General features: G+C 41.7%; 1 pseudogene; it reads right to left on the bottom strand.

Moving 5' to 3' along the window:
* Window positions 1-7,590: 7,590 nt before the first annotated feature.
* On the bottom strand, window positions 7,591-8,114 carry LOC115645164 (annotated as a pseudogene).
* Window positions 8,115-14,329: the final 6,215 nt, after the last annotated feature.

Below are 14,329 nucleotides of genomic sequence, written 5' to 3' on the forward strand. Positions count from 1 at the left end.
AGTTGGCTCAGGAAGAGACTCCCAGCTGGGAGCTAATAAGGTACAATCCAACCTAGGTAGGCTCAGCACCTTCAAGGGGGTCAGAGATATGTCTGTGGGAATTGGAGCTATTTGTTGATCCCAAGCCAGGAGAGAGAGCTCTGGGGAAACAGAAATCCTGTGTTGGTTTCCTATTTGATTTTTGGAGTTTATTGACTGCAAACTATATAGAAGGAATGTGGCCAGAAACTTTTGTCAAGTTTGAATTATGTTGATCATATTTCTCATTCTAGCCAGAAATACTAGGGGTTTTTTTGTTTAGTTGGTTTTATTTTGATTTGATTTGATTTTTTGTTCAAACCTGAGACTCTTATGAACCATCTCTGTCTGCTTAGCCCCTGGCCCTGGCACATAAGGCAGATGTTTATTTCTTAAATGAGCCAAATGGGTTAATATATTTTTTCAAGGCTTTTCTGGCTACTTAAAGGTGTCTGTTGCTTTTTTTTTCTCCTTCCTGAATACACACACCAATGCTCTTTAATATAGAAGGGGGAAGGGGAAAGTATTTCCTAATCAGACATTTTGCAGACAAATTTCATCCTGAAACCACAGTCAGGAGTGAGGTTTATCAAAAATATTACAAGTAGGGTGGAGGGATAGCTCAGTGTTTTGAGCATTGGCCTGCTAAACCCAGGGTTGTGAGTTCAATCCTTGAGGGGGCCATTTAGGGATCTGGGGCAAAATCAGTACTTGGTCCTGCTAGTGAAGGCAGGGGGCTGGACTCAATGACCCTTTGGGGCCCCTTCCAGTTCTAGGAGATAGGTATATCTCCATTTTTTTTTAATCTGTGGCATCAGAAATATGAACATAAAAGAACAAAGTACTCATTTGTGTGAGCATCCACTCATTTCCTTCCATCGTTGGCCTCATACCCAAGCTAAAGTTGCTTAGTTCAATACTTTCCCATAAGAACAGGAAGAAAGGGTTTAGAATTTTCCTTGGGGCTCATAAACTATATAACATACAAAGAATCATTGTCACTGTCTTCCACCATTATATATATTTTCCTGCTTTTTGCCCCCTCTGCCCTGCTATAAATCCAATTCTTAGTCCAAAGGGACTTTTATCTGTTTAGTGTGTCTTGTGAACATAAGATAATGATGGTTCAAGGAGATATAATAATGATCTGTCAACTATATTTGTGGTAAAAGAAATAGTGCTCATAATAGTGAGGGACTGAAGGCATTGGCTAGAGCCACTAAAGTCAGAGAGAAGTCTTGGCCAAACTAGGAAAACAGGTCACATTTGAGAATCTGGTGAGCTTTAAACATGACCTTGAACCTAGTGTAGGCACAGTTTAATCCTTTGGAAAGTGTTAACCGGTCACAGTCAACTGTAGTAGAGAATCAAAGGCTACAGTAGAAACTGGCACAATGCAACAACATAGCACTGCCAATGCAACTCAATTATCTTATTTTAATTGAGGTTTTCAACACCACTGCTATCAGACATGTTTATCAGGGATTTTCAGATAATCAGGATGTGCCCTTGAATGTTGAATTGTCCCATCTACATAAAGTGCTAGACAGAATTTTAATGTGTCTTTCTAAGTATCCTGATTCTGATTCCATTTACAACAGGTTTATACTTTACTGAGGTTACTCCCAATTTAAACAGAGCTGGGATCAGAATCAGGCCTCACATGTGCAGCACAATTTGTGTGATTTTTGATAACATAACTTTGGATACATATCAGTTTTATTGCAGTATATTGACTATGATCCTCTTTCAACAAAGCATGTGCTTAACTTTAAGCATATGATTCATCCAATTTAAACCAATGGGACTACTTCTGCTTAAAAGCTTTGAAAAATCAATGCCTATTACATTATATGAAGAAACAAGGTAAGTAAGGTGAAGAATGTGAAAGAAAAACAAGAAAATAAAATACTTAACTGGGGAATGCAATATTTTGCATTGTCATATGTATTATTTTCCTGTGTGTCAAATCTCTTTACTCATGTCCTGCCAGGGCACAAATGAATATAATCAAGGAATTGGATATACAGATCCTTGAATTTTTCTATTATCATGTCCACTAAATGTAAGTTACTTACATGATGCAGCTTCTGCTAATACCATAACCCATTCATTAACTGTGGGGGGTCTTTCCAATATCTAAGTGAACTTTTTTTTTACCAGCATGAGACTTTTTCTTATCCTTTGTGATTTTTCCTTCAGACATTATTATAGTTTGATTTATATAATACTGATCATATGTCTCCTGGTGCTTTAACAACATCGACATAGTCAAACTACAAAAAGTCAAACTTGCATTATTCTGGGGAAAGAAAAAAAAATCTCCACTGTAAACTTCAAAATGGGAAATGAAGGCCAGCAGTGTTTCTTTGTTAGTAGATTTTGACCCAAGAGTGCTTTAAGTGCTGATTACCCACAAATCCCGCTGAAGTCAATGAGAGCTGCCAGAACTCAGCATCTTTGAAATGAGGCCATAAATGTGCTAAGAATTTAAATGTAGAAATGGCAAGGATAGAATGACCAACATCAAAAAATGACTCAAATGTAAATAAAACTGTGGGAAACAAATGTATGAACTAACTCCTGAAGATAATGTCATTAGAAGAGTCAATAGTACAATTTGTATCTAATTCTCATTTGCATGTGTAGCTATTGTAAAAACCTGTTGCAGAAAGGTACCCAAACCAAAAGTCCAAGTTTATGGCCCAATTTACCAGTCCCTTGATTAATTCAACCTTTGTTCACTCTATTACAAGTAATTTGCCCCTCAGCATCTCTACCAAGGCTGTAATTTAATTATTAGCTGATCCCAAAAGAAAATGGTTTTGGCCCTGTAGCTCATTTCAAGGGAAGCTTTTCCATTTCAAGGGAAGTTGGATCTCAAGTTCTCATCACTAGTCCGGGTGGAGAATGTAACCTGGGACTGAACTTCTCCTGGTTCTGAGGTACTGTTCAGCGTATCCAATGAGTTACAGGGTAGAATTTACTTTCTTTTGTGGGATCTGTTAATCATTAATATACAGCCTTACTAGAGAGGCAGTGTGGTCCAGTCAATGGGCCATAGATCTGAGCACCAATAGGCCTGATCCCCTGAGTGACCAGGTAAGCTGCTTTGCCTCTTTGTGCCTTATTTTTCCCATCCATGAAATGAGGATAATATTTGTGTTGCATTGTAAAGCACTTTGAGACCTTCAGATAAAACTGCTTAAAATACTTAGTATTGGTATTATTTTTAGGGATTTGTTAATTATTCATCACTTCTCCCTGTTTAAATCCCTCCTTTAAACTGACTTTTATCATGATGCCTGTAAATCACTACAATCTGGCAAAGCTGGTGACCACTTCTGATTTCTGAAACAGCTGTTATGACTAATTTATGAACACAACACATATCCATGGTGGCTTTGTTTTTCTGCCCAATCCTTCCTCCATTTTCTCTGTTTAATCACCCTGTGTTGTTTTGTCTAAATCTTTAATTGTATGCTCTCTAGGTCACGAACCATCTTACTATTTGTTTGTAGAGTGCCTAGTCCAATGGGGCCTCAATCACTGACTGAGTTCCCTGTGTGACATCACAATAGAAACAACAATTATTATTTTACAGCCTTGGTAGAGATGCTGAGGTGTGAGAGCCTTCATTTGGAGTGTGGAATTTGGGGGCAATGGTAGGCCATAAAGTAATGTTAATTTTGATCACTAATAAAACTGAATCCTTCATCTGCATAAGCCACAATGTTATTTGTCCTTTCAGTGTGGCAATTTACAACACTATGGTCCTTAAAACTACAGTGCAAAATGGACTTATTAATGTCAAAGATACTGCATTCATGTAACCCATATTCCCTTACATATTGTTAAAGGTGAAGCTGAATACTGAAGCCCTGACCATGCTAAATTCTTTTTACTAATCGGCAAAACAAAAAATTCACTATGAGAGACAAAGACGCAAATAGCAAGTAATGACCATTTATCTTGACAGCACGATAACACAACATAAAACACATATTTGATATGTAAAAAAGGAGCTCTTGAAGATGTCTATGTATGGCCTGAAGCACTGTCTGTTCATTTTATTGAAATGTTTTAAATATACATGCAATACCAACTTGAGGTATTTTCCTCCCTTGGAACTTCTTCATACAAGTTTCCCATTTCAGCTAGAGATGTGATGAATCCACTTTGTTATTCAATTGCATGCCAAGTAGTAGCTATTGGTATGCAACAGATGCTGAAAATGAATACCAATGATTCTGCAAGACCAACCTGCACAATTTCAATGTCCTTTGGAAATTTTTTATAGGGGATTCTTTGGAAACTTTTTTTTTTGATTGTTTGAATTTTTAACCTAGTTCTGCTTCTACCAGTAGGAGACAGGAGGTGAAAAAAATTATAAAATGGCCAGTGGGCTTCCAGCCATTTTTAATAAAATCTTCCCATGTTAATTTCAAAGACTGTGTCTTGGGGAAGCCCCAGAGTTGATCACAAAGAACTGTATCCTTCTACCCATTTTAATGATTTTAATGATAAATAGTGAATTGTCTGGCTCACATTGTTTTTCTCTGCATGGTTGGACTGTATACAATTTCAAGAGGCTTTAATTGTGTGACAGTTTTTGGTGTACCCAGGACAGTGAGCCGCCTTGTTACCCCCTAACTCCAGTGTGAGGGGAGTCGTGTTTGTATTTAGCTGGGTGTTAAGTTCCTATCACTGCCAGACTTTCAGTCACTCATGCATTTTCTGCTAGGCTATGCTAGCCCTTACTGTGCCTTGAATGTTAACAATAGGTGGGCCCCAATCCCCGAGTCCCTTTGATGAATTCGTCTGTGATATCCAGCCCTTGTCACTGGTTACTCACATAAATGCCAAGTCTGCTGTCCCCAGAAGAATAGTATATGCATCAGCTTGCAAGATTCAACTAGAACCAGCATTTTGCTTAATATCGCAGGACGCTGGTATATTTATAGTAAAACAAGAATAAATGTACTATCAGTGACTCAAGATTCAAGTGATAGTTAGGCTACTGGAAACAAAAGGTTACATATAAAAGAAAATCATAAAATGCTTTCTAGAGACTAAACCTAACTAACTGGTTAACTTTCTGTCTAAAAAATGTATCTCACCCAAAGTCTTTTGCAGCGTTTCAGCCAACGATGGCTGAGATGGCATTTTCATGAATGTATGTTGTACTATCCATTTTATTCCTAGATGCAGGATGGAGGGATGTCTTCTTTCCCTGCTACATATATCCACAAAGTTCATTGTCTGTCCTGTGGTGCTCTTTTACATATCTTCAATGCTTTCAGAATGAGAGGTATTGGACAGATTTTGAAGTGGATGAAATTTATATTTTAAATAAAAATGTTTCTTTGATGATAAAACTGCATAGATGAGGAGCATAAAATATTTTCTACCATAGCACACTTAGGGCCTTGTTTTGCTTGATAGAAATAGGTGGTGCTGAGCTGTACGACTCCGGAACACTCCTGCATGTCTCACCAACTTTAGTGGCCTGTGTAGGGCAGGGAGAGCAAAGCCCCCTTTTTACCCTGTCTCCTCCTGGGTGAAGTCACTGCACTCAAGTATACCTAACCTCCAGGTGACACAAGGGAGGGAAGTTTCTAACTCCTTCTTCTTGCATACCAGTCCAGCAGTCAGGCACAATCTGACTCATAATTAGGAAGCTTGTATATTAACTTTTTTAGTATAGTAACTTTTTAATAAGCTTAAGGAAGGAGATACAGTATTTGAACTTGCTATGTGTTTTTGAGAGGGGTTTTGGGACATGTACCTGTTTTGGGGTGCAATTTGGTCCTATTCTGGAGGTTTTCAGTGGGAACGTAAAATAAATAAAACTGCGCACATACTCATTATTCCATTTACCCTAAACAAACACTAGAGAAAAGGTCTGATTCATCAGTGCCAGAAAACAACTTTCTGTCTCCCCTCGACCCCCCCGCGGGCGGCCCTGCCTTCAGCTCTGAAAAACAGCAATATTTGCCCATCTATCTCTCTCCTCCAAACTCCTAAAGTATATCTCGTGGAAGGAGTAATTGCCAGATAAGGTGAAACATAGTCACACACTTCTTTGCTTTGAAAATGTCAAGTGAATTATTTTTGTAACTGCCATGCCCTGATTACTGTCATTTCAGCAAAGCATGTTAACATGTGCCACAGTACTATTGACTTCAACAAGACTAAAGCATATGCTTAAAATTAAGAATATATTTAAGTGCTTTGTGGAACTGGAGCCATAGACAATAAGCCCCTTTCCAAATCTTGCTTCATCTATCAGATATACTCATTTTCCATTTAACATAACATCATAAATTTATCTGCAGTTCTCCCAAGCTTTAGCGAGAAGAATTATATTACAACCTTTCCTCTTTTATGAGAATTTGAAAATATTTTGGTCATAAGGAAATTCTCACAACTTTTTATCCCAAATTGTATTTTTCATAAATATAATTATCTATAGTTTCTGCTGCTCCACACAAACTAAAGTGAGAATATGAAAAAAATTCTCAATTGGATCTAAAACTATAGTGCGAATCTGTCATGCCTCTATATATTGAATGAAGAGAACTTAGAAAATGCTTTTTGCTAACAGCAGTTGAGCTAAGTTTGAGATTTTTTCTTTTCAATGGCATTTAATAGCACATTTTTGACCATGGCTATTACTACTGCAGGTAACTCAATTTTTCTTATGAGATATAATTATCGCTGGAGGAAACAACAGGAGAAAGGTACCATTCCATCTAATTTTCTATGATTTCCTCATCCAGAACTTATTTTTCTCCTTCTAAACATGAGGGCCTTTGTGCTGCATGTTTTATTTTGTGTTACCGCACTGACTGTGGGGCACAATAAGACTCCATTTGTAGCACCATTTTCTTTATGCGCCTGGTGTATAAATCACAGCAGAGTTGCTAACAGTGTGTGACTGACAATCTTTCTTGATAGACAATCTGTGATCCTTTCAGCCTTTTACTAATAAGCTCATTAGGATAAAAGGGCTGGAAATACTTTCTAGGATGTTGCAATGAACCTCAACAAATTCAGTGCATGTCTGACCACTCAAACTTTAGAGAATCAATCTTTCTTCAATCAGAATTGTGTCAGGTTCTGTTGAATGTCTGCTGAAGGTCACTGTGGTGTGTTTGTGTGTGTTGGCTTTGTTTTATTATGTTTCATTTTTTAATAAAGCATTCTGAGCAAAATCCAACAAGCTCTCCAAATGAATGCAGGTCAAGGTGTAAAGTTTTTGAACACTATTTTTTTTTTAATTTTCCCAAATCAGCATTTGGAAATCATTTAAAGACTCTATTTTGATTTTGTCACTGTATTTAAATTTGAAATAAAATCTAGGCTACATTTTCCAAAAGTAACTGAGTACTATTTTTAAAAAGCAACATTAGGTGCCTAAGTGCAACTGACTTTGGCATATAGAGATAGTTAGGTACCCAAAGTTGCAGATACATGAGTAGTGCCCACTTTATTACCTCTTCAAAGAAAAGAAATCCGCCACAAGAGTTTTCACAATATATTTCATTAAGAGTGAATGTCTAAGAGAACAAGTGGTTAGTGCATCCTGCAGTGAACACTCTGGAGAAGAGCTACATTTCCGTGCATCTTTCAGATTTCATAGTTCTTCCTCTCTGGGGACTCTTTTCTGGGATCGCCCCCTTGCTCCAGGTACACGTTATTGTAAGGATACTGCTCCAGTCCCACAGGCATGTAGGATGAGTACATTTCTCCAAGCCAGAACATAAACAGCATGAAGCCAATAAAGAGGAAGAAGTGATTGCACATAGTGTACCAGTGTACCACAGTGGGGGATGTGTCAACACGGGTCCAGAGAAACATGTCAAAGTGCCAGTGCATTGGCTCTCCCCAGTTTTGTCTCAGACGGGGTAGTCCCACTGATACCAGGGGTCTCTTTCATGATGAGATCGGTCAGGAAGTTTGGGATAATCACTATACCACATGCCATCATCCGGATGTGGTTCATAGTCCTCACAGTCCTCCACCCTCATGTTGTATTTCTTAGCAGCAGCTGCCCTTTCCTCTGGGGTCTTGGGGTAAGGTCCAGACATCATGTATGTTGTCCTATACAGCCAATCACCTAGTTCTTTACTGCCTAAAGAACCTGTTGGTAACTATTTCAGATTGAGGATAATGTGATCCTTATGCATCCAATCAGTTAGCAAAAGTTTGTAAAGTACCTTGGGAATCTGTTGGGATGCCAGGTGCTATCTACGTGCACGATCATTAAAACATTTCTCAAAATTAATTGTTGGGGCAATATACTAGCACTCTTTGTGTGCTTTTAACATTTTACAAAGTGACTGCTGGTAATTGTACAAAAGGGCAGCAGATGGGAAGTGGGGGATGTAACCTTTCCCCAACATAGCCAGACACTTATCTGTAAGAAATGATTATTCTTGCCAGGTGTAGGGAAATGTTTATTGTCGTGCCTCATTGTCATCTTATTGTGAGGTCTATGAGTGAGTACAATTCATTTCACTGTTAGTTATAGCAAGTATTGCCTTGATATGATGACTATCCTTATATCTTATTTTGCCAAAATATAAATTTGGCTTAATTTAAACATTTCTGATAAATCATGTTATTTTAAAATAGAAATGTCCTTTTTTTCTCTCTTCATTAGTATGTAGCATTCATTATACTTTCCTGAGACCTAGATAATTGGACATTTAAGTGCAACTAAGTTAGTGAGAAAACCTCTTGCAGGTCATATAAAACCAATTTTATGCAAATTAATTAAAGCTTGCAATGATAAAGCATGTATGATAAAATAGGAATGAAGTAAAGAAATAATAGTGAGGCTATATTAGTGTACTATGTCTCATGGAAATGCAATTTAAAAAATCAATTCTATTCAGTGTCACAACTGTTAGTGTACATCAAAGTAAAGGTATAGTATCATTTCAGGCTACGGCCAGGTTGTGTGGATTATGGCTGATGACTTCTGAGGTTCCCTGCTGTTCTGTAAATCCACCTCCTTTCTGATGTATGGCAGAGCTAGCAACACATCTCCCCCCTCCCACACACACACACACACACACACAGCCCCTTAAAGGAGGTGGTGGCAATTGCATCAATTTGGTGTTCTGGATCCTATTGGGTTGACAAAGTATACAGATGACTAAAAAAAGAGATGTAGGTTTATACTCTTGTAATTTGCAATAGATTTGAATCCTGTCTTAAAAATAATTACTAAAAATTAGAAATCCAACACTACTGCATTATCTAGGTCACTACTGAGTTATATTTCTTGAGGTCTATGTAATGTACTATATACAGCAGTTTGAGGCTTGGGAATAGACACTTCCCTGGGTCATAACACAAAAGTCCCCCCACCTACTGTTCTCTTCTTTATGCCAATAAAATACTTTCCAAGAAGAAAAGATGCATCATGAATGTCACAGTTTCGCAGTAACTGTACCTAAATTCTGTACTCCCCCCGCACACACATGTGGTCCCTCAACGGCACCCACATTAGGTTTCAGACTCCTAGCCCACGTCCACACTACAGGCTAAAATCAATGTTATTAAAATCGATTTTATAAAGCAGGCTTTATAAAATCGATTTTGCGCGTCCACACTAGGGCTACTTACATCGATGTTGAGCGTCCATGTTCCCTGGCGTCCATCTTTTCCCTGAGCGTTGCACTCTGGGTACCTATCCCACAGTTCCTGCACGGGTCCCTGGCCTTTGGAATTACGGGTTACTACCTCAGTGCATGATGGGGCCAAAATCCCCGTCGTGGGTGGTTCTGGGTACAGCCTCACCCCCTCCCTTCCTGTCAGCAGAACACAGTCACTTCGCTCGGTTTTTACTGGCTGCAGTGAGAAAACGCCATTTTGCAGCAAGCATGGATCCAGGTGTGCTCTTATCCTTGATCGTGAATGCTGTAAATAGTTCACGCATTCTCGTGCTATCCATGCTGAACCATGAGTCAGAAATGCAAGAGAGAATGCTTGACTGCGGGGACGACAGCGATGAGGACTTGGAGAACGAGTTTTCCGACACCCCGGGTCCCTGCACTTTGGAGCTCCTGACGGTTATGGGGGAGGTTCTACCCGTTCCGCGCCGCTTTTGGGCACGGGAAACAAGCACGGACTGGTGGGACCGCATAGTCCTGCAGGTGTGGGACGATTCGCAGTGGCTGCGGAACTTTCACATGCGTAAGAGCACTTTCTTTGAACTTTGTGACTCGCTTTCTCCTGTCCTGAAACGGCATAATACCAGGATGAGACCAGCCCTCACAGTGGAAAAGCGAGTGGCAATAGCCATCTGGAAGCTTGCAACGCCAGACAGCTACCGGTCAGTCGGTAATCAATTTGGAGTGGGAAAATCTACTGTGGGGGCTGCTGTGCTGGAAGTATCCAAAGCAATCATTAAGCTGCTGCTTCAAAAGGTTGTGACTCTGGGAAACGTGCAGGCCATTGTGGATGGCTTTGCTGCAATGGGATTCCCTAACTGTGGGGGGGCCATAGATGGAACCCATATCCCTATCTTGGCACCGGAGCACCAGGGCACCCAGTACATAAACCGCAAGGGGTACTTTTCGATGGTGCTGCAAGCCCTGGTGGATCACAAGGGACGTTTCACCAACATCCACGTGGGATGGCCAGGAAGGGTTCATGACGCACGTGTCTTCAGAAGCACCACACTGTTTAAACGGCTGCAGCAAGGGACCTACTTCCCTGACCAGAGAATAACAGTTGGAGATGTTGAAATGCCTATAGTTATCCTTGGGGACCCAGCCTACCCCTTGATGCCCTGGCTAATGAAGCCATACACAGGCAGCCTTGACAGTGCTCAGGAGTTGTTTAATTACATGCTGAGCAAGTGCAGAATGGTGGTAGAATGTGCATTTGGCAGATTGAAGGGAAGATGGCGAACGCTTCTTACTCGCTCAGATCTTAGCCAAACCAATATCCCCTTTGTCATTGCTGCTTGTTGTGTGCTCCACAATCTCTGTGAGAGTAAGGGGGAGACCTTTATAGTGGGGTGGGAGGCTGAGGCAAACCACCTGGCTGCTGATTATGCACAGCCAGACACCAGGGCAATTAGAAGATCACACCAGGATGCTGTGCGCATCAGAGAAGCCCTGAAAAGTAGGTTCCTCATGGGCCAGGGTACAGTTTGAATGCTGAGTTTCTTTTCCATTGATTACCACCCTCCCCATGTATTCAGTCCTGCTGCTGCAAGCTGCCTTCCCTGCACCCTTCCACAACTGCTTGCTTACGGTAATTAAAATAGCCGTCTGTGTCTGTGGAAAACATTGAATTCTTTATTAAAAGACAGTCACTGTAAGCAGCGCACCCTCCCTCTTGCATTTAGAAGCCTGCGAATAGAATTACAGTAATAGGGTTTTTTTGGGAGGAGAATAGTAAATGGCTAGGGTTAGGGAGGGATGTAGGAAGGAAAGACAAAGGGAGCCCAGAAGTGGCTTCATGGACCAGGGAACGGTGTGATTGGTATGTTTATTTCCCTGTTATTACCTACCTCCCCATGTCTTGACTCTGGCTGCTGCAAACGAGCTTCCCTGCACCCTTCCTTAACTGCTTGCTTATTGAAAATAAAGTTACTGGTATTTGTTAAAGAAATTGAGTTCTTTATTAAAAATCAGACCCTTTCAGCAATCAATCATCATGCTTGCTGTTACAATCCTGTGCATGACATTTCATAACTCGGGGTTCTCCGGGGAAGGGAGTGAGGGAGGTTTGCAGGAAGGGGGAGGGAGGTTGGTAAGAAGAAGGCGCATCAGAGAAGACATAACAAGATTTATCATGGACCATGGTACGGTATGACTGCTTTGTTTATTTTCCCTGTATTACCCACCTCCCCATGTGTTTACTCCTGATGCTGCAAACTAGCTTCCCTGAAGCTTTGCAAAGCTGCATGCTTTATTTGTTTAACAACCCACCCTCACACTGCCTTTGCATAGCATGTCCTGAGAGTAAAGTAAGTAAATGGTGCCAAGGGAGAGGTTTGGGAGGAGTACAGGAGGGAAGAAACATAACATTAAGGGGTTTTCAATGTAATGACAGCCTTCTGGTTGGACTGTCCACAGGGGTGTAGTTGGCTGGTGCAGATAGCCTTCCCCCACGCGTTCGTACATGCCTGGTTCTGGAAGGTGTGGGACAGGGTGAGTACTGAGGGAGGTTATACATGGGCTGCAGAGGCAACCTGAGACCACGCAGCTCTTCCAGCATATCGCGGAGTATGTCGGTCTGATCACGAAGAAGATCCAGCGTTGCTGCCCGCCAGCGCTGATCTTCCTGCCACCTGAAATCATCTTTAGCATCCCTCCTGTCTTCGCGTTGACTGGCAGCCTCCCTGTACTTTGCGACCAATTGTTTCCAGGCCCCCTGCTGAGCTCTCTCAGTATGGGTTACTGCCATAATTTCTGTGAACATCTCCTCACGCATCCTCTTTTTTCTTAGCCTTCTTATGTGACCTCCCCGTCGGACAGGAGAAGGGAGAGGGAGGCTGGAGAAATGTGCAGCTGTGTGGGGTGGGGGGAGTGGAAAGAGTGATAGAAGAATCATAAGAGACACATTTCACAGAACAATGGATACAGTCTTTCTCAGTGAACTGCGCTATTCACCGTACCTTGAGCATGTAACTTTACCTCAAGGTCGCCTTAGGATTCTTTTAATACTTATTGCTTGTGGCTGAGGACTGAGATTTCAGCTCAGACGCAGGTCAGGGGAGCACACAGACCGTGTCCGGAGACAATGGTAAGTTATTTGGTAGTGAACCGTGCAGTGGCTTGTAGTACCCTGCACCCCCTGCTATTATCAGGTAGCATGCACAGTCGTGGGGCAAAGTGCTTTAAGGAACAACACTGGTTTCTTAAGCCATGGAAAAGGTGCAGCACAGGGAAATACAAGTTCCCTCCCACAATCATCTGTGCTGCACTTTGGAGTTAGCTTTAATGCCATCTACCTAACCCCATCCCCCCTCTGCCATGGCAGTTAATAGGGATGATTCATGCTGGCCAAGTGCTAGGGGACACCGCCCCGTAGGAATGAATAGCTTTACCACCACCTGGGTCATTGTTCTAGGAAAGGTTTTTCATTTACTGGCTCAGCACAGAAGAAAGGAATGAATGGTCATCTATGTTCCCTTACTAAAAGTACATTACTTTCTAACAGGAGACCATGAACGATATCACTCTCCTGAGGATAACAGACAGAGAGAAAGAAATTATGCTTCCTGAATGCCAGCAGTCTCCAGGCCCATTTGCTGCTAGGATTTGTCATGCAATGATACCTGATTACGTGCTGCAGGCATGGCGTGGTAAAGTTTCGTTTCATGGCGGACGGAATAAGGCCGCCCTGCCCAGAAACCTTCTGCAGAGGCTTTTGGGGTACCTCCAGGAGTGCTTCATAGAGATGTCCCTGGAGGATTTTCGCTCCATCCCCAGACATGTTAACAGACTGTTCCAGTAACTAATTCCAGCTACTGCATGCAAGCACTCATGGCAAATCACTCACTAAAAAAGGCTTGCATTCATTCAGCCTACGCTTTTAATAAAAAAAAGTGCACTCACCAGAGGACGATTCCACAGCATCATTTTCTGTGCTATTGGCTTGAGAGGGCTGGCAGGGTACTTCTGTAGGGGTTAGGAAAGGATCCTGGCTGTTAGTGGGAATTGAATACTCTGTGCTCTCTGCTATTTCGTCCTCCTCTTGGTCCTCTTGGTCCTCATCGTGATCTTCGCCGTCCTCTAAATCTTCGGCAGTGGCAGAGATCACTACCCCCACCTCTGAATCCACAGACAAGGGGGGGTTGTCGTTGCACAGTTCCCCAATATTGCGTTCAGCTCCTCGTAGAAGCGGCATGTTTTGGGGCCAGATCCTGACCTGCCCTTTGCTGCTTTGGTCTTCTGATACGCCTGTCTGAGCTCCTTCACTTTCACCCTGCACTGCAACAAGTCTCTACTGTGTCCTCTCTGTCTCATGGCATTAGAAATCTTTTCAAAGGTTTTCTCATTTCTTCTGCTGGACCTCAGTTCTGAAAGCACTGACTCTTCTCACCACACAGCTATCAGATCCTGTAACTCCTGTGCGTTCCATGCTGGAGCTCTTTTCCTATTCTCAGGAGATTGCATTGTTATCTCTGCTGCTGAGAGCTCCACGCTGGGCAAACAGGAACTGAAATTTCAAAGTTCCCGGGGCTTTTCATGTTTATCTGGCCAGCAGTAGAGTTCCTTTCCCTGTGCAGAGCGGCCACTGGTGCACTATGGGATACCTCCCGGAGGCCATTAACTTC

Source organism: Gopherus evgoodei, chromosome 2 (assembly GCF_007399415.2).
Source record: "Gopherus evgoodei ecotype Sinaloan lineage chromosome 2, rGopEvg1_v1.p, whole genome shotgun sequence".
NCBI classification, from domain to species: Eukaryota; Metazoa; Chordata; order Testudines; family Testudinidae; genus Gopherus; species Gopherus evgoodei.